The 20,802-nt window shown below is 47.4% G+C and overlaps 1 protein-coding gene across 5 annotated transcripts in view; it reads right to left on the minus strand.

Moving 5' to 3' along the window:
- Window positions 1-20,802, minus strand: part of PAX2 (paired box 2) — an 87,116-nt gene that overhangs the window by 49,064 nt on the left and 17,250 nt on the right. The window lies entirely within an intron of this gene.

Genomic DNA, 20,802 nt, shown 5'->3' on the forward strand with positions numbered 1-20,802 from the left:
CTGAGTGACCCCAGGCCTGGCTGCTTTCTATGGAGGGGCTGAGCTAGGTGCAGGCAAGAAGGTCTCTCAGGCCAATATGCCCAGCCTGGTCAGAGCAGCTGCTGCGGGGACCCTGGGAAGAGCACTTGAGAAGACAGGAAACAGCAGCAGGTGTCAGAGCCTGACCCCAAAAGAGATGCATCAGAGAGACTCTCCGGAAGACAGACTGGGGCCCTTTGCTTGGGGGCGCTGGGAAGGATTCAGAGACAGGATGAGCAGCAGCTCCCTCAGGACCCAAGAGAGGCCAGGGGGCTACGGCAGAGCTTTAGAGTAAGGGATGACAAGGCAGGTGAAGTCATTCCCTCTTTGGTTAAATTTCTGGGAGGTCGCCACCCTCCCTGCCACGCTGGAGATCAAAACAGTCACTTGGCTCTGTGAGTTAGCATGAAAGCATGTAATGCGTCTCCTATTTACAGTTTGTTTAACTCATGAAGCAACAGAGACACTCTCAGTTCTAAGAAAGCACCAGGGAGATTCCCAGCTCTTCTGATTCTACTCTCTCTCCCTCTTCCTCCTCCATCTTTTCCACTCATCCTTCCTCCGTGCTTCACTTTCTCTCTCCCCTTCTGTCTGTCTCTGCCCTCTCTCTGTCTCCCCTCCCTCTGTCTGTCTGTCTGTCTGTCTCCTTGCACCCTGAAGTCCCACTGTGGCTATGTGAGCTTATTGATTCCTGGGAGCTGGGGGAAAGTGGGAGGCAGGGCTGGGGTGCAGGCTCGGGGATGGAAATAGAAGGCTATAAATTATTTGTGACAGGAAAGCAATAGTGGCAGAGTGCTGAGCACAAGTCCTGTGTCACTATTAGATTCCTTTTAGCCTGATGACACTGTAAAAAAGGTTAAGTGTCTGCTGGAATCGTACACCTGGGGGGCCGGGGCAGCCTGGGAGCAGAACAAGCCACTGAGAGCAGGTATATCAATTCTCCAGGCCAATAATATTCCTCTCATTGATCGCCACGCAAAGTTCAAAAATCTCATTACAGCCAGGCAGACCGGGAACTTTTTACAAATCAATAGAATGATATAATGTATGTATACTTAGTACAAATGTATCTATTCATCTATCCATCCATCCACGGTCCGCCTCAGGGTTTCCAAGTTAACCTACCCATCATATTATGTTATGTTATGTATGATACTATATTGCATTGCATTATATGATAATAAATGGTGTGCAAAAATGTCCCCTGAGGTGGAGACAAGAAGAGGTCCTGTTAGCATTAAGGTGACCTCAGACAGCTCACCTTGGAGGGAGTTAGGTGGCAGCATTACTAGGACTAGGCTGGGCAGGATTTCTAGGAGCTATGCTTCCTCATCGGAGGTGCCAGTAATAAAATACTATTGTCCACTGAGTATTTACTTTGAGCGAGGCAATGTCCTAAGTGCTTCAAACAAATAGTCCATTAAATCCTCACCAGGACCCATTCTGCAGGTAAGGCATATTATAACTTGCCCAAAGTCACCCATTTAAGAAATGGAAAACCTGGGCTTTGAATTCAGGTAGACCAATCCCAGGACCTATACCCTTAGCCGTGAAGCCATACTGCCTCCAGGAGAGAAATATTCAAAAGCCCAAACTCCTGGATCTGTTGTTCTAGTCTCCTGTTCTATGGTGTTCTGAGAAACAAAGGCGAAGAGGCTTCTTGAGCTTCAGCACAGCCCTCTATAAAATGGGAGTATTCCACCCACTGGAACCAGCTGCTGACAGCATGATGCACACGTGGAATCTCCAAGCATGTCCCTGTGAAATCCTGTCCCAGTGCCCAGGACAGACTGCCTTCTCCACTTTGGAGTTACTTCCTAGTAGAATGGCTGGCTGGCCCCAGGCCTGGTCATATCACTGGTTTGCTCAAAGAGTCTTTGGGGCAAGAAGTCAAGTATCTACACACATGTGTTATATACCTGTATAAATCAGTTTAAATTGCCTAGTTTAGTCCTTGCAGAAAATATTTAATCTCTGGTATGGGGAAATCTTTTCTGATTGGGTAAATCAGAGGAACTCCAGGGTAGAAATGTGCCAGGCTAGCTAGCCCCACTGCCCATCAAGCCAGATGATGGTGGGAGGGGCCTCTACCAGTGACTTCAGGCTGCCTAGGGACTACAGGCTGATCATCCAAGAGGGCAAAACAATATTTGCTTCAGCGAAGGATATTTTGCCCAATGAATGCAGGTAATTGCTTTAACTCAGGTCTTTTAGAGCTGCCTACATCAGACACGTGTCCCTAGCTCTGCCCTGAGGCAAATCACAGCAATGAAAACAGCTGGAGACTTTTCATGGCAGAATCGCAAGTGAGATCTCATAGATCATTCAGGAAAATTTCACCTCTCCCCAGTATGGTTCTTACCTTTCCCTACTTCTGAGAACTCTAAGGGCATGGAATCTCCCCTCTGTGTGTCCCAGGAACTGAAGAACTGAAATGTACTACCTCCTCCCCGCAGGAACCAAAAGGAAACAGCAGCCACCCTGCCCTCCCTGCTGGCAGCCTGGAAGTGCTTCACATGAATTCTGTTTTCTTAGGCTCAGGCTCCAGTTTGGACAATTGACCATACATCAGGCAGGGTTCTGTGCGTGTGCTGGTGACAGGAAGCTATGGGCAGGACCTTCCATTCTGGCTGTAGCAGGATAAAGCTGGAATACACAGGTTCCAAGGTGACCAGGGTTCCCCCCAAACATGTCAAAAGTTTCTGCCTCTCTTGTTGCTTCTAAAAAGTCACAACTGAGCTCTGAGAGATGACAGTCCTATCTAAAAGCTTGCACAAAGTTGTCCTCAAACTACTGTCTTTGAACCGCTTGCATTAGAATCCCCTGGGGCACACGCTAACATGCAAATCCCTGGAGCCTCCTTCAGACCTTTGACATTAGAATTTCTGATGGTGGTGGGGCCCAGGAATCAGTATTTAAGCAAATTCTCTAGATTATTCTTAAACTCTCTTATATTTGAGAAGACTAGCTTAAGCCAGGAGATAAAGAAACTACTCCTGAAAGAGTTGGGAGAATGTCCTAGTGAGTTAAAGAAGGTTCTTTACTGATACTCGATCAATCCACATTTCCCTCCATCTGCTAATCCTGACCCCATCAGACGCAGGAACCAAAATTCAAGAAGCTATTGGTTCCTCTGTGGAAACTAAACTATAAGCTACAAATTAAAAATAACTTCAAAATAGTTTTTGGTACCTTTTAGGCTGATAGATTCCCAGTGGTTTCCTTAGGTACCAGGCTTATTTTCTGCATCAATTTAGCCTTCTAAGACTGGCACTGAGGGCGATAATCCTTCTACCATGTGTCCCCGGGAGCCCAGGCCAGATATAATTTACCAGGCTAGATGGGCCATGGGCCTGGCCCAAGGGGGCAATAGTGATGGTTTATATGATGAACGGTAAGCATATGGATTGATTTAACTTCAAGATATGCATAGGATTAAAAATTAAGGGGCAATGTGTTTAACTAACCATTTGGAAACCAGTCTGCGGTGCATGCCAAGCCCAGAGCGTGACCAGACTAGCTCCTCTCACCACTGGCCCTACCTTCATCTGTCAGGGCTTCTGGGCTAGAGCTGGGGTCTACCAGCTGTCCACCCAGTGGTGAAAGGGGTGCTGTGTGGACTTACTGCTGGGACAAGTCCTCCCTGTCCATCCTTCCCTTCCCTCCACAGGCACGCCACCTCCCTCTGCAAGCAGAAGGGAGCCTGGAGGGAAGGGGCCCTTAGCAGCAGCAGGTGGGGCCTGCTATCGACCACCTGGCCTCCCTGCCTCTAGCCCCTCCCACTTCTCACCTCATTAAGCCAGTTTTCAAAAACAATCCACCCAGTCTCCTGAAAGAATGTGATGTGGCTAAACCCTACAATTGCTTCCTATTACCTACAGGATAAATTCAGAATTCCTCAGCCTGGCCTTCAGAATCTTTCCCAATCTGGCTCCGCCCTGGTTTTCCAGTCTATTTCTCTCTGTTCCCCTCTTCCACGTAGGGTCCAGCCCAGAGGTGAAACCTGTTTTCTTGCTTACTCAACTCACAGTGAGTCCTCCCCTGGACTCTGAGCTCTGCAAAGAAGGGCACATGTCATGCCCATTTTTCTCACCATTGTATTTTTGGCACCTAGCAACAGTGCCTGGCATAAGTACTTAAAAACCATTTGTTGAATAGCAAGTGAATGTTATTAAACGCTATTACTAATAATAACAATAACATAATTTTAAGGGACATAGTGACCAAATATATGTTCACCGTGTGCCAAGGCACTGGGCTAAGTACTTTACATGGATTGTTTAATTTGTATTTCACAATTTCTTATGAAGATCATTATCCCTGTTCTATAGAAGTGGAAGCTGAGGCTCAGAGAGGTTAAGTAACTTGCCTAAGGTCACACAGTTGTTAAGTAGCAGAGCCAAGGTTTAAACCTGGGCAGCCTGACTCTAGAACCCACACTGCTAACCACTGGGTAGCATAAGTCAGCTGTACCAGAAACAGACCAGGGAGGGGAGGGTATAGCTCAGTAGTAGAGTGCATGCTTAGCATGCACGAGAGGTCCTGGCTTCAATCCCCAGTACCTCCATTAAAATAAATAAATAAAACTAATTACCCCAAAAAAGATTTTTAAAAAATTAAGAACAGATGGTAGAATCTATGAGAAACTGGGCCTGAATAGAAGAGCTATATATAATAATAGTAAAAGTACAACTCATTTATTTCATATTCACTCTATGTATTGTAGAGTAATGCTATGATAATGTAATGCATTGTAATGTGAATTTTCTCATCCAAATCCTAACTACAACTCAATGAAATAGGTGTGTTCTTTGTTTTACCAAGGAGACAACAGAGAGGCTAAGCAACTTGCCCAAAGTCACATGCTTCATAGAAATGGAGCCAGACTTTGGGTCTGTGACTCCAATCTCTGTAGGCTGAACCATGTGACCTCTTCTGAAAATTTATATATTAATAGTTTCTTTGTGTTTATTAACTATTTGGGCATAAGCAAATTTTTTCCTTCCGTCTTTTCACATCCATGATCTGGACAACTGTGCAAATGTGTATGCAGACAATGAACAGAGATTGCATGTAGCTGTGATTCTAAACATGCTTACTCTCTCCTGTGCATGTACCATAGATGTATTTGATAAGCATCATGTCTGTGTTATAAACAAACCTCAATTTTAGGTTAAGTGGCTACAATTTCAGTATATTTTATATTCATTTGTAGTTTTGAGGATAGATTTTCTAAATTCTCTCTCTATATGTTTCCATCTCTATCTCTCTCTCCATTTCCCTGTCTCTCTATCTACTTTCCAAATCATGTACAAGATCATGTGGTGATACTGAATACAGGTGCGTTTCTCAGTTTCTGTTTCTAGAAACTATTTCTATGATTAGTGTATCTTTATATTCATGTCTGCTCTAATGCATTGATCCAAGATCTATAATACTGGATATATTTATCCAAACTCTCCTCATGAATTTCTGCCCAGTTATGCCTTCCTGTCAAATCTGTAAGCCACCGTCATACACGACTCCACACTCATCACTGTTCACTTCCAAGGTGTTTCAGATGCTCACATCACAATTGCATTTTTATATTGGTCTGGGCACCAGTATTGATGTGCATAAATGTGCATTTGTATACCTGTGTATCTTTCTGTCTATGGCCAGGATGGGATGGGGTGGGGGCATGTGGAAATGAGAGAATTATTAAATGCCAAGTAGATGTGCAATAAATTCCATTGATTTTATAAACTCCAACTTGTCTTCAGTCTCCTTCCTTTCTTTATCCTGGGGGCATTGCAACAAAAACCTATTTTAAATACCTTTACTCCCCTCTCCCCCTCCCCAAAAAAGTGTCAATATTTTATTTGGATTTTTAACTTCGCTCCATAACAGTTGTTTGACCTCCTGACTCGTGTGAGTCACATAAATTCTGGGACTTTATTCAGGAGCCATGTTCCTGCTATTGAATAAGCAATTTGGGAGGGTGAATTAATGACTTGTGCTGTAGCTGGAAAGTCCCTGAAGAAATATTAAAATTGCTTGCAGACTGAATCGATACTCAGTGAACACCCAGCAAGAGGGCTCCAGCTCTGGAATGGCCACTGAAGGCAGGGCTTGGTGGAGGAAGGGGGATTCCTGCACCCAGCTTGGCGAGCCCCCTCCCACCCCACCTGCACCTTGCCCTCCACCCCTGGAGCTCTGTCATTTTCAGTAACAGTGAAGTCTTATTAAACCCCAACCAGGAGAGAGCTGATTTGTTCTGTCTCGGGAAGCAGGCTCAGGGGACAGTCTACTCTCTTACTAGCAACGAGAGCCCAGAGGCCTTATTGGAGGTGATGGTCTAGACACATACACCTGCTGGAGAAATGGGACGGCACTACTGCTTTCTGGCAGCCTGCACTGTGCTGGGGATCAGGAGATCACTGGTTTGGGGAGGCTGCGGAGGTGACCATGTCCTGCTGGGGATGCCGGAGGGTTGGGAGTTGCACTGCTGGCTCCATCTGTGTGTGTGTCTGCCCAGTGTTTATGATCGCTCAGGTGGCCACATGATTTCAGCCTTTGTGTATGGGTGTGCCTGTGGGATGGAGAGTTTGAATTGTGTTGTGTGTTACCATGTATTGCACCTTGCTGACACATTCCGGCAGCTGGCTTAAGGTTTGTTACTTGATGTTTTGTGGTATTGTACCAAGGTGACTGCACTTTGTGTAACACTGAGTTGGAGGAATTTGAGTATTGTTTGGTGGCAATGTCTGTGTTTCTGCTTTGAATTGCTGTGTTCGTTGATCATATCAGCATCTTTCTTTTTCGTAATGTATGTCTCAGAGATTAGGTTAATGGGTGTCTCCTCAGTGATGTGGGTTGAGTAATGATGTTGGATCAGGGTGGCAGTGTATGATTTAGTAACTACTTTCTTGGTGTGGCTGTGGGTGAGAAGACCCATTCTTTAGCTTTTTTAGCTTACTCTGACTTGGTCACTTGCACTGCTCATTTCCAGAAGGAGGATTCTACAGGTGCAGGACGAATCTCTTATCGATGACCAAATGCACAGTTTCATTCTTCCGGGGAACAAGTTTCCCTTGCTTCAGGGAACAGTTCTGACCTTACCACAGTGACACAGGTCCTGGTGTCACCCTCCCTGTATCTGCCTAATTTGGAGTGTTAAGCCCCAGGGCCAAACCCTAAGCCTGTCGAGAGTCTAGATTCCTAGGGGACTAGAGGAGGATGGATGGGAATGGGAACTCTAGCTCCGAACATGCACTCTGGTTCTGAGAATCCCCAGTTCACTCTGCTCTGTGACTCTAGCCATCATTGTCTTCCTTTCCAGCATCCCCAGATGATGTGGCTCAGCTGTGGCTTGCACCCGCAGAGCACATGCACACACACACACAAACACCACGGAAACGCAGAGAAACTCATACTAGGCATGACTTTCTACTAGGGTGGATGGTCTTTGTTCTGAGGTTGTACACGCATGACTATATCCTACTGCCCAAGAGATTACACTTGCCTGCACTCCCTTTGATCCAAAGCTGATACAACGTATGGAGTAGTGGAAAAGCACATGAGTTTTAGAGCCAGTACTGCATGAGTTCAAATCCTAGTTGTGTTACTTAGCCTGTGACCTGAGCGAGTTGGTCAACTTCTCTGTACTCTAGTTACCTTACCTATAAACATCCTATAAATCCCTGTGGGGTTGTTTATGGGACTTAAATCAGTTAATACATGCAACATGCAGTAAACATTTGTTAGCTATTATTATTGTGTGTATAAGGACTTACCGAGTAAAGCAGCTGTAAGATTGGCCTGTGCGTGTATATATAACCACATGTGTGTTAATGTGAATAAAATCTAACATAAATCAAGGTATGTGTGTGTGATTTAAGCAGAGAAGTGCAAAAATTAGTCAGGTAGCGTGAAGGCAGGGGGTAGTTTTCTCCTTGGCCGTCTGTCCATGTGGACGGGGCAGGGGTTGGGGGCTGATAAGAGTCTACCACCACCCACCTCCATGCAGAGGGCTGCACTCAGCACTGTGGGAATGAACAGGCAGAAAGGAAGAGGTGGCCCTTACACATTTTGCCATTATTAAAAAAAATTTGTTGATAATTGAGCTCTCAACATTCAAACTTGGCTCATTAAAATTATTTACTTTCTAATTTTAAAGATCAGGACCTTTGGGGGAGGGTATAGCTTAGTGGTAGAGTGCGTGCTTAGCATACACAAGGTCTGGGGTTCAATTCCCAGTACCTCCGTTAAAAACAAACAAACAAACCTAATTACCACACATCCCCAAATTTTTTTAAAAAGGAGAAGGCAAAAATCAGGACCTTTACCAGCTAATAGGTGTAAATGAGGAAGAGTGGAATCTAGGCATTAAACTGGGAATTAAGGAAGAAATAAGAAAGGAATCAGATGAGTGAATGTTAAGGCATTTGGGTGTGGATCTTACAGAAGCCCACTGAGCTGGACTTGGTTACCTAACTAGGCCAAAGCAGCAGGGAGAACCTGGGGCCTCGGCCTTATTCCATAGGCTTTCCCATGAAGATGGCGAGCCAGAACACATCATTGTGAGTTTAGAAAACGTCGGTTTTCATCTTTGTTCATACTGGGCACAGGGTAAATAGGAGAATTCATCATGTCCAGTTACTTTGAGAAATTACACTGAAGACTTTAAGCCCAAAGTGAATTTTTTTCTCCTGAATTTTTTTTCTTAAAATCCATTCCATTCCCTTAGCTATAGAAATAACTGCAACTATGATCAACTTCCCATGCGTCCCTGGAATAGCTAGATATGCGGGATCATAGCAGATAAATTTGGTTTGAATCTGTCAAATATTTGCTCACTTATTCCTCTTCTCTTTCTTCATCCTTTACCTTATTTCCATTTTCTCTCCTCTCTTCCCCTCCTCTTCCTGTTTACCTCCCTGTCCTTCCCCCTCTAAGACATTTATGAATCAGAGGAACCCTTCAAACACATCAAATAAGGATTTTTTTCCCATTACCATTTCATTTCCTCTTAAAAAAAAAAAAGCTACAGAATGCAAAGCACCACAACCCATGAAAATGCCATGAAGCCCAGAAAATGCCAACCTTCAACTCTTCAAGCAGTAGTAGGCTCATCCCAGAGGAGGAGTGTGCAGTCATAAGGAGTATACACACACACACACACACACACACACACACACACAAACACACACACAGGCTGGGCTCTCAAACAAAGTGGACAAAGGGGACAATTATCTGACTAATTCTGTTCCATGGTCAGAAACTGAGTCATCAAGGTGGTTGTTTTTTTTTTTTCTGGAAGTACACAGAGCAGGCCCCCTTCCTAAATCCAGCTGGGCTCATGGACCATAATTCTCACTGGCATTCAGGATACACAATTCTGTTCACAGAACATCCTTTTGGCTCCTCAAGCATTTTTAAAAGATTTCAGTGTTTCTGCACACACAAGCCAGCATTGACACACACTGACACAGACACACTACTTGATGATTCCTACTGTCCTAATAATAACCAGCATCTATTGAGCACTTGATATCTGCCAGACACAGTTCTAAGCAGGTTTATGGCGAACAGCTCATTTAACCCAGACGAGACCTATGACAGAGCTATAGCTATGTGAGTCTCCCCAGATCAGATGAGTGAGGAAACTGAGGTCCTGAAAGGATCTGAGATTTACCCACAACCACTAGCCAGTGAGTACGGAACCTAGACTCAAACTCTGACAATCACTTCCCACAGCCCACTTTCTTACACTTTCTATGCCAGGTAGGCTTATGTCTGGCACATAGTAGGTGCTTAGCAAAGGTTTTCTGAATGGATGAGTGAAAGAATAAATAAAGGATAAACCATATATGTTGAGAACTCTGATATTCCCTTAAGAAGGCAAAGTGGATTATTCCCTTACGAAGCCAGGCCTACGAGGTAGCTTAAGCTTTATTTGGACAAAGTGAGCTACTCTCCCACCCCACTTTCCAGGGAAAGTGTCCATCAGCTGTGCTTGTTCAGATACTAAATACTCCTAACCTAACCACCAGCTCTCCACTTGACTTTCAGGCCAAGCCCAGAAAAGCAGAAATGAGACCCAAATACATCAAAGATGTTTTCTAACCCCGACACTTTCTTTCCCAGAATATTTCCCTCTGAAAATGGGTGTTTCCCAATGAAATGAAACACCAATGAAATGAAAACAGTGTTGGTACTGAGCCTGGATAAAAACTAAGAAATTCAATTAATCATGTGGATATCTCTAAACCCCCAGATATTTGGCATCATATTGACAACGTGTACAGATGACTGACTAAAGATTTGGGTTTTCATCCAGGTGTTTGGGAGCTGTCACAGTCATTAACCTGTTTGTCAGCAAGTGCACGTGCATTTCCAAGAGACAGTAAGTGAACACTAAAGAGGAAAAGAGTAACTCAGGATAAAATAGAATAAAGAGGACAGGGGTAGCGGCTATTCGACAAAACTAGTCAAGCAGACTCCATTCTGGGAATGGGTTGCTGCCTTCGAGAGCCATTAGAACGTGGATCCAGCTCACAAGAGACTCATGTGTTCAAAGCCCTTTAAAAACCTCAGAAGGCTGTATCCTTGACTGCCTATAGAACACTACCCATTTGATCATTGCGTGACCAAGCTGATGGACCAGTTCCAGCATCCGGTGCGGAGAGCCCATGTTGTGGTCAATCCGCCTTTATACTGACACGTCCTCATCTGCTCTCTGGATGCCTGGTGCCTGAGTGTGTAGTCTGTCCACGTGCTTGCCAGTTCCAGCTGTAGATTTTGCACAGCTTGGCGTAAATCTGGTTTGTGACTTTGTACATGTACCCCTATTTGTGGTTTAGCGCTCTGCCTTTTATCATCTCTCCTACTTCCATTCTCTTTCCCTCTCTACTTTTTAATGCTATTTACTATTTCCTTATCCATAGAGCAGCACAGCAATCTTTCAGTGTCTCTACTAATAAACCCCAATGATTTTTCCTAGCCAGGTTTTCTCTCCACTCGACTTAATTTATGTTTTGGTAAAAGGAACTTTAGATCGTTCCATTCAATAGCATTTAGAGTTACCACCTTTATCGGAGGGATCACAGCACTAAAGGACTCCCTGCAAGGGACATTTGTTTATTCTTATGAGTGATCAGCTCTCCCCACGTTCGAGAAGGCTGCGTGCGTGCGTGCGGGCGTGCATGCACAGCGTCCTCGGTTTGAGCCTCTATGCTCCACTGCCCTGTGTCAATGCCGCTTGGCACTGGCAGGAAGAGCCCGGTGAAACCATTATGTGGACAGCAGCCGCCCCTCAAACTGCTGTGGGTAAATCCAGGGCCCCGGCCCTCCCTGCTGATGACCACTCGGTTCTTTGAGGAGAAAGCCCAAATACATCTGGCAGGGCTACCTCCTCCAAATTCTCTCTTCCACATCCACCCTTCATCCTGGAACTGCAAGGAAGGCTTGTGATGACACAGTTCACAAGCAAGGTCTGGATCTCTTCTCCCAGAGAGGTGAGTTGGAGGAGGAGGCTGGGAAATCAGGACAATGTCTCTCTCTCTCTTTCTAAACTGTTTATTGGCTTTTTCTCCTCTTCCGTTCTTTCCACATCTTCTCCTTTATTTCTAACTCAATTTGACCTTGAACTCTGGCCTTTCCCTTCACACCAAAATGTGTCCCAAGGGGAACAGAACCTCCCCAAAAGCAGTTACCTGGCTCGACTGGCCTGGAGGCCAGTAGCTAGAGGGGCCAGCCCATTGCTCCACTCCTAGAAATAAATCCCATTGTATTTGCATTTTAATTTTCCACATAAACAAACGCCCAGAGTGCTCGCTTGGGCAGCATCACTGGAGGAATTTAATTAGAAATGAAAAGTTTATAGGGCCCTCTTTAATGCGATTAATGCTCAGTTAACATTTATCACATTTGTATGCTGGAATCGCCTTTTTTAAGCAGCCACGGGCCATGAAATGAATTTCTCTCAACTTTTTTGGTACCCAACCTGGGAGGTCATCTCTTAAGAAGTCTGCACTGCCTTCTAGGCTGTGTCCCTGGAACCAGGAATTACCTGGTCTTCAAAGCCAAGTTAAAGGGAAGTGAGGGTTGGGGAAGAGGCAACTGTGTGCTGGGTTGGGAGGGCAGAAGGTGGGAGAGTGAGGGTGAATATTATTTCTAGAAGAAGCTGAACCAGAACCAACGCTGTGTCCTCTGCAGAGAACTGAGTGCTTAGCCCAGCAGACAGGATAAAGACTTCAGAGCCTCTTCCCTAAAGAAATAACCAAAACCAAAACCAAAACCCCTTCCCGACACACCCAGCCTATTTCTGTGTCCAGAAAGCCGACTTTAGCTGGAGCTGGTCATGTCCATCACCTCTGCTCTCCCTTCTGTCCTCCCATCTTTGGCCGCCTCTCTTCTACTTTCTTTCTCCTTCATCTGGGGCCCTCAGACTTTCCTTCCCAGGCCCTTGGTGACTGGGGAAAGGAGCCCAAGTCTCCAGCCTGGGGATACCTCCTTTATTCTGGCTCTCCCAGTCACAGTCTGTGGGAAGGCTGCCTGCCCTGGTGTCTGCTCCTTAGGGAAGCGGAGTGGAATGGAGGAACACGAAACCTCTTTTGGTCCCTAGAATAAGGATGGCCTTCCTTAGCTTATCAAATTCTCTTCACTCTTCTTTTAGGGCCAAATGAGATTGGCCTCCTAACCCAAACCAGCTCACCTGAGTAATGATGAGGAAGAGGAAAGAGAGAAAGGAAAGGATACATGATTGGGCAGCGGGGAGGGGAAGGGAGGTGTTCACTCTGCAGATGATGGAAGGAGATTAATAGCTTGACCTTTATCCCCCGCTAAACGCACATTCCCTATGAGGACCTCAGCAGACATAAGCCAAGTGGCTGCTGCCAGTTTTCCCAGGAGTGTGTTACACACTCCTCCCTGACATTGCATGAAGCAAGTGCACACGTGCCTGCATACAGACTAAACATGTTGGGACACTCTGCATCTGACAAGACCCGCCCACTGATCCACCCACTGGGACACTGACCATCAGTTCAACCCTAAGCTTTCCAAATAACAGTTGCTAGCACCCCAAACAGGAGGGCCATCCCAGTGATGGCAGAGACCTCTGTTCTGGGACCAAAAATGCCTTCAGCCAGAAACCCTCCGAACAGCAAACCATCAGCTCCCTGTTCGATAAGATGGACGCCTTTTAAGAGCTACAGCTTCCTGGGGCATGAATGCCAGGCTCAGCCAATGCCACGAACCCACATGCTCTTTCCAAACCAGAACCACACAGAGGCCCCCAGCACAGAGTCACCAAACTCTCCTGGTACCATACCCAAGGCAGGCACCATTTTGTCCTTGAGAATTAGGACAAAAGGTCCTGGGATAAATGGTAGGATGAGGGCCTCCTTCCTGAACATCTCTGTGGCAGGTCGGGTTGGATGCTGCCTATAAGGCTCCTGGTTTCCTTCAGTTTCCTTCACCAGCCCAGCAAAGACCCCGGGGCCAAGAGGGAGCCTGAGGACCGGGCAGAGCAGCCCTGGTGCCCGTTCCTGTCTATTCAAGCTCCAAGGCCACTGCTGCTCTCCCTTCTCACCCTCCTGTCCTCTACCCGTCCTCTGAGTCCCTCTCTCTAATTCTTGACCTTACTATGCCTACAAAGTGGGTACAGCTCCCCTTCCAGCCAGCTGCCCTGTCTCACAGACCTTTCTCCTCCTCCTGCCAGGAGCTGCCAGCATGACCTCTGGTTTCCTCTGTTCCTGGATGGCTGCAGGGGGAGCTCACTGCAGAGAAGCTCTGGCGGAGCTGAAGGCAGGCAGAGGAGGTAGTCCAGAGCAAAGCAGCCAGAGGCCTCTAGGGGTAGAGGGGTCTAATCTGGAACACCCAGAAAGCAGGGACCTCCCTCCTTTCCTCTTGGCCTTTCTCCCACCCTCCCTTCTGCCAGGGACCAGGCTGGGCGCTGCACTGCGGCAGCCCCACAGCCACTGACCGCGTGCCTTGCGGCATGCTGCCCAAGCAGCCAGGGGCTCCAGGTGCTGTGACTTGACCTCCCACGCCACTTCCTTTGCTCTGCCACATTTCTCCTCCCTGGCTGGCCTTCCTTTTTCTCCTTAACAACCTTCTGAGCCCCTCCTGGGGGTGGTCCCACTAGCCACCCAGAGCTCTGATTCCCCCATCCTTTTCATATGCTCCATTCCCAGGCAAGCCTGTCCAGGTTCAGGCAGAGCCAGCTCCCTATTACCTCTTGGCTTCATCACCTCCTTCCTCACTCTTCCAGTCCTCATTCTTACTTCTTTCCTGCCCTTTCCCTCTGAATTTCCTCCACCCTTCCCCTAGCCATGGGGAGATACACCTCTCCACTTCCCTTCCTTGGGGGCTTCTAGCCTCAGGGGCTCAGGAAATGTCACATTCCCCTGTATCTGCACCGATGTTGCTGCTCTGGTCTGAAGCAGAAAGATAAGTTATGTCCAGTTACACAGACCAAGGGCTGCAGACCGCTGGTCCATGAACTGAATCAGGCTCAAAGATGTGTTTTATTTGACTAGCACAGAGTTTTTAAAAATGAAATCTTACTGCCTCTAGGCTGGGCCTGTGTACTCCAGCTCCTGTTGGTTTGGCTCTCACTAGCTCTGTCTCAGGCCCTCCCACTGCCCTTCCCAGCCGTGGTCCTGGAGGCGCTGGTCCTTGTGACCCCTGCAGCCACATGGCATCTCTACTAACACATTTCTCCCCAGGCTGGACTTCACTACATTCCCCACACCACAGTCCTGCAATAAACCTGAACCTCTCCAGAATGCCACGACTCTGCCTCTCTGTGTCACAGAATATCTTCTTATCATATTATCTCTCAAAAACCCAAAGAAAGATTCCAGTTATTTTTGTGGTTGTTGAGGATGCATTACAAGAGGAGCCTGGCTCTCTGGCCTCTCCTGTCTCCCTCTTGCAGGCCTTCCTCTCCTACCTGAGAGCTCCCAGGTCGACACGGGGCCCTGATTCTTCTTCTTCTCCAATCCCAGGTCATCCTCCTCTTGTTTCCCACACTTCCAGCAGCTCCCCTATGCCCAGTGCTTCCCAGGAGAGCCCAGACATCTGCCTCTGCCATCATGCCCTGCATAGTGCCCAAACCTTCTCCAGTTCCCAGCTGTGGCTTTCTTGCACCCAGCTTCTTCCTTATTTCCTAGGCATCTGGATTACTGGGGAAGGATTTAGAGGCTGGGCCTGGGGCCTGACCTTTGGGAGAACTCTGCAAATGACTGTGTCCCAGGGCTGCTGCCATGCCTCCTGCTGAGGGGACCTGCAGGTCCCTTGGCAGGCCACTGCACTGTAACTCTGCAGAAAGGGGATGCAATGGGAAGAGCATCTTCTTGGCTGCTTATGCAGTTGGCCCCTAACTAGTTCTGATGACTGGACTGGGACTCAAGTGTGAAAATGAAGACAGAGAGTGGATCATACAGCTCTGCATCACAAAGGTGGCATCACTGCCACAAAGCCCCTCTTATTGGGGGCTAATTGGACTATGGAGTGTTATGGTGCAAATAAAAATTGAAGGAAAATTTGGCCGTAGTTTTCTCAAATTAGGAAATGAGGAATCTTCAGCCCAGCCCCGTGACTGCTGCCCAGTGGACCAATGACTACCTCACTGACTGACCTGATGGTCCCCAGGACAAAGTGTCCAGCCTTTGTGACTACAGGTCACATCCTATGGGTCTTCCTGCCTTTCCTCCTCTTGGCCTTAGAGCCCATTTACCTACAAGCAGGCACAGGTGGGCCCAAACACACACAAATCCATACACCATGAGGATATCAACCTCTGTGTCCATACACCATCATGAATATATTCAAGCTGCACCTTCAGAGCACCAAAACAACCTGCTTAACAGGAGAGAAACATTTCAACCTAGTAGTTTAATGGTAGACAGATAAACCCACGGTGATTTAAATTTTCCACATGTGTAATATTTTACTTGTTATTTGGGCATTGTTTATGAGACACTGTTTCCCATCCCTGGGATCTATCAGGAACCCATCTCTCATTTCTAGGCTCATGCACGTGGCTGGGTGAGCTGCCCTGGACACAGCCGCACCAGTACCTGCTTTCCCCACATGAATCTGAACTCCAAAGGCAGGAAACTTGTCCTGCAAGACTCTGAACTGGGAGGGTGGTACGGAGTGGGGGTGGGGAGTGGATAAAACAGCAGGGATTCAGAGAAGTGGCAGGCCAGGTTCACACTATTTAGTGCATTCTTTTAAAGAACAGGAAGTGAGAAAGGAATTCTTTCCAGCATACACAGTTTCCTCTTAATACAGGAATTCTAACTCCAGGTAACAAGAAAGGGCTAAGGAGAGACCTGAGATCGAAGAGGCAAAGTTGCAGAGTAGCTGGAGCTTACAGCCAAACAGACCTAGGAAGCTGGGAGCCCCTGGTTTCAGGTTTAAGATGTTCCTTTGTGGGCTCAGAAAGAGCCCCCTCTTCAGGGTGAGGCTCTAGGGGGTGGTTGCTTCATCTTCTGCACCAGTAACTACTGTTGCTGCTCTGTCTCTAGAGGCATAATATTCTTGTCCACAATACACACCATCACATATACAACCACATTATCCCATGTGCACCAGAATAAGCCCATTCCCAACTGTTCCCTATCACCCTAACTTCCAGTGGCACCTCTCGTCCCCTGGATCTATTTTGTACAATAATTCCCCCCTTGTGCCAACATGCACACAAAACCATTGCACTCCCCTGCCCCATCGCACTCCCCTGCCCCATCCCACTCCCTTTCCAACAGTCCCCCTTGTCCAGGCACCCCAGTTCCCTCTCTAGGGGCTGCTCCTGCCTGGCCCCATCTCCACTTGGCTCATTCCCCCTGTGGCCCCTGTGGCCCCTGTATTGAACTGTTGTGTTGTCCATTTCCCTGTGACAAGGGCTCTGGTTACAGAGTTATTGATTGGTTTTCATGCAGACAGATGGGCCCTTCCCGAGCTCCCATCAAAATCCCTGGTTGTATGGGCTGATTGTTGCCTCTCGGGGTGTAGGATTGCACTGGAGACCACCCTCCACGCAACCTCCTTTGCCCAGGCAGTGGACGGTAATAAATGGAGGCAGCCTGAGCGATAATAAAAGCAATTGAGTAGGTTACCTGTGCAGACACAAGATTTATGCCTCTTCATATTTGATGTGATTGTTTTATTGAGTTCTCAGAATAGTTGAGGCACACTTTATTTATTTATTTAGGATTTTCCCTCTCTTTTCCTCTTTGCATCACCCTCCAAAACCCACCTGGAGCTTTCGTTAGGGACCACACCTCCTGTCTTCCTCTTTCCTAGAGTCGCCCGCTGAGGTAAGAATTCAGGGCAACCAGCCGTTGCTCTTGCCTGAAAGCCGTTTTGTGGCCTGCCGGCCCATTCGGTGCCCACCAGTGGGGAGACACTCAGACCAACACAACTGCTGGTCAAGAAGTCTAAAACAACTAAGGGAACAAAAACGGCTTTTCAAGGGGACAGCTCATTTTAAGGAATAAGAAGACCAACAGTCAGGACTATTTCTCATGTTATTCTAATGACCAGCTGCAGGAGGTGCTCTCTGGGGATGGACAGGTGAGCAAGAAACTGGCATGACTGTCTGTGGCCCGATTTGTAGCCCGATCTGGTAGGACTAGGGCCACGGAAAACAAGTTCTCTGTCCTTAACTTTCCCATTCCTCTGTGGGGAGAAGTCTTCTCCTTTACCTACCAACCTGCCTTGGCTCTTTGCCACAAGACTGACAGCCCTGAACACCACACAGCTGCAAGGGTCTGGAGAAGAGGTGGCAAGGCTGCCTCTCCAGCCCAGCTTCATGACATGCCAGGTCCAAGAGTCAAATGTGCAACACTCTAGAACCTGAGTTTCAGAGAGGGAGACCCAGGCCCCAGCCCCGAATGTGTCTTCAGAATTCCCTTGGCTAGGATGAGTGGCTCTCAGTTTATTTGGAAAGGTCTTTGAATGAACAGCTAGACCACTGTCACCCCAATGCCAGACCTCTGATGAAGACCTGCAGATGATATGGGATGGAATTCTTTAACAGCCCTGGGGCTGTATCCTTCCTGAAGCCAGTGTTGCCACTGCAAGAAGAATAAATGTGCTCACCTAGAGCCAAACAGCCTAAGAGAGGGTGTGGGTAGCAGGTGATCAGTGAGAAAATGACTCTGGAAGGGTCCACTTGACAGATCTGGGAGCAGGGCACTCCAAAGCGTATAGGGCGGGCTGGACAAGTTAAGAGAGCGATGGCCTTCTCAGCTCATTCCAAGACAGTGCTCTCAGGGGATCGTCAGTAACCCTAGACTCTATTTGCACCTGTGCTATCAAAGGAGCTGTATTCCCTGCCCAGAGCAAGAGCCAAACCTGAAAACTTTGGCATATAATCAGGAAACTCTTTTCTGCCTAGCCAATTGCTCAGCAGTGTAACTAGGTGACTTCCCCTCTTTCAGAATCATGGATCTCCTCCATCTCCTCCTTCCTCTGGGCCATCTCCCACACCAGGTTTCAATCTTAAGTCACCTGTTTATAAACACTCACTCTCCACAGCGGCGGTATACAAGCTGAAGAGCCGGCAACTCCACATTCAGCGATCAGTAACCCAATATTGAGAATCATTCAGATAAATTCCACACAATTCTCAGCAATCCAGTCAACTCTTGAAATTTTTGACAGTGGTTTTTGGGGGTGGAGGTGGGGTTGGGAGGCCTCCCTGACTTACTCCATTGGTTCAGATAGGTATTTCTATGAGGATGTGCCAATGGAGAATGGGGGTTTGATGCCCAAGCATTTATCACGACAGGATCAGAGAAAGCCAAAACCATTTTTAAAGCATGAAAAGCAATTTAGTTTATAACCATAATAGCGTATTTCAAGTGCAGCAACAGCATCTGTTTAGGGGAGGAGAAGAGGAAAAACCTTACCATTTGGCCCAGGTGGGTAAGCATGTGTGGACTTCCTTTCTTGCCAACAGCCAGCACAGGCACACCCTTACTGGTGATGGTTATAAAGTCCCCAGCACAAGTGGGCACCTCACCAACAGTAAAGCTCTAAACTCAAGAACCACCCAGTCCCCAATGCACCACACTTTCTGCACAGAGGAAAATGCCCTGGCTCTTCCTACAGCAAGTGAGAATCCACAAAGTTCCTGGCATCACCAGTGCCAGCAGAAATTCCACTCTTATCAGGCTTTAGGTTGAAGCAACACATCTCAGATACACCTTCCCCCCTTCAGAGCAAAGCACCGAGAGGGACGAAGCTGAGGGTATGGGGCCCAGATGCATCCTTGACTCAGCAGCACACTGGGAAGCTCCCAGAATTCTTTCTAAAATATGAGCCATGGTAGGATTCTGCCTCAAAGTGAAATAGAGAATATTCTGACTGTGCCTTGTTGACAAAGCAAGCTGGGGAGCCAACCCACAGACCCAGGGCTGGCTGCCCATGCTGCCGGTGGCTTCCCCGTTCCTCTCCTCCTACTCTCTTGCTGTCGCCAGCGACACCTGCCCATGTATGGCTATTTTTCCACAACCAAAGGAAGCCTCCGTGCCCCTTGGGTGATAGGGCTCCAAGCTGAGCAGATTCTGCTGCTGTCAGAGCTGTCCAGCTGAGGTGGTTCTTTCTCCCCCTCTCATCCCACCCATGGCTCACCCCTCCACTTTCTCCGAATTCTGGTGAGTGCACCCCAAGGCCTCTGCAGCTTGACCCTGGGGTCACCTGTCCTCTGCTCCCAGAGACTTTTCAGGATGAGAGTATTCCCCAACTTTTGCATAAGCCAGCTTCCTAAAACATCTCTGCCAGTGAGGGGTATATGTTGGGGAGGAGGGGACAAGGGGTGCTAAACATGGCGCTAGGCAAGGGGTGCTGCCACCACACCTGCCTTGATTGCTCCAGTCCTCCATGCATAAAGAGAAGCAAATGGCCTTAACCATACACGTCTTAAGTTCCTCCAAAGGCTTGCAAATCCTATCACTGACAATCAGCATTTCTCTCAAATGTTCTCCAGAACACCGGTGCCTAGTCGCAGCAGCACTGCTCCTCAGCAGGCTGCTCCCCTTCCAAGGCCTCAGTACCAACTCACTCCCAGGACCAGCAGCCAGCCAAGAGACCTAGAGGAGCTGACACTTTATTTCCTTCCCTTCCCTAACCATCACCCCGTCCCAGCCACAAAGCTTCCCCAGCTTCCTCCTCTGGCTTTTAAATGCAAAATACTCATTCTTCTCCCCAAAACCACCCGAAGTCTTTCTCCAGCTCCTTCCTATGGTGTCTGGGTCACACTGCTACGATTTCAATACCTAGCTGAGCCAGGCCCAGGGAGCTGGAGGGTTTTCGGAAGGTGTATAATTAGCTGATCAGTATTATGTTACCCTGTTCATAACTGAATAACCATTTTAATACAGATGGCACACACTGGGATAATTTCTGGGGTCGCCTCGCAGTACGTTACAGCAGGAGTGTGGCAGAGGGAATCTTCTTTAGCCAAGGTACATTCTACCAGCTAATTTTACCTGCTGTTTTCAGGATGATTTGGGATAATTCCATATCATTTGCAAAATATTTTTAAAAATCTTAATACATGATGCCAGTTTCAGAAAAAGGCACCATCTGAATTATTAGTTGTCCTGATAATGAGCCTGTGAAGAGTGTAAAGAAAAACAAGGGTATGAAACCCTCAGCTTCCTTCTCATTTGGGGATTTATCTTAAAATGGGGTGAGAGGGGTGTGGACAGGGGTAGAAAATCTGTCCAAGGCTGTCGGGAACTTGCACAGCATCTCTGCTGATGTCAGGTTGTACGGTTCTGT

This window comes from Camelus ferus, chromosome 11, assembly GCF_009834535.1.
Source record: "Camelus ferus isolate YT-003-E chromosome 11, BCGSAC_Cfer_1.0, whole genome shotgun sequence".
In the NCBI taxonomy this organism is placed as follows: Eukaryota; Metazoa; Chordata; class Mammalia; order Artiodactyla; family Camelidae; genus Camelus; species Camelus ferus.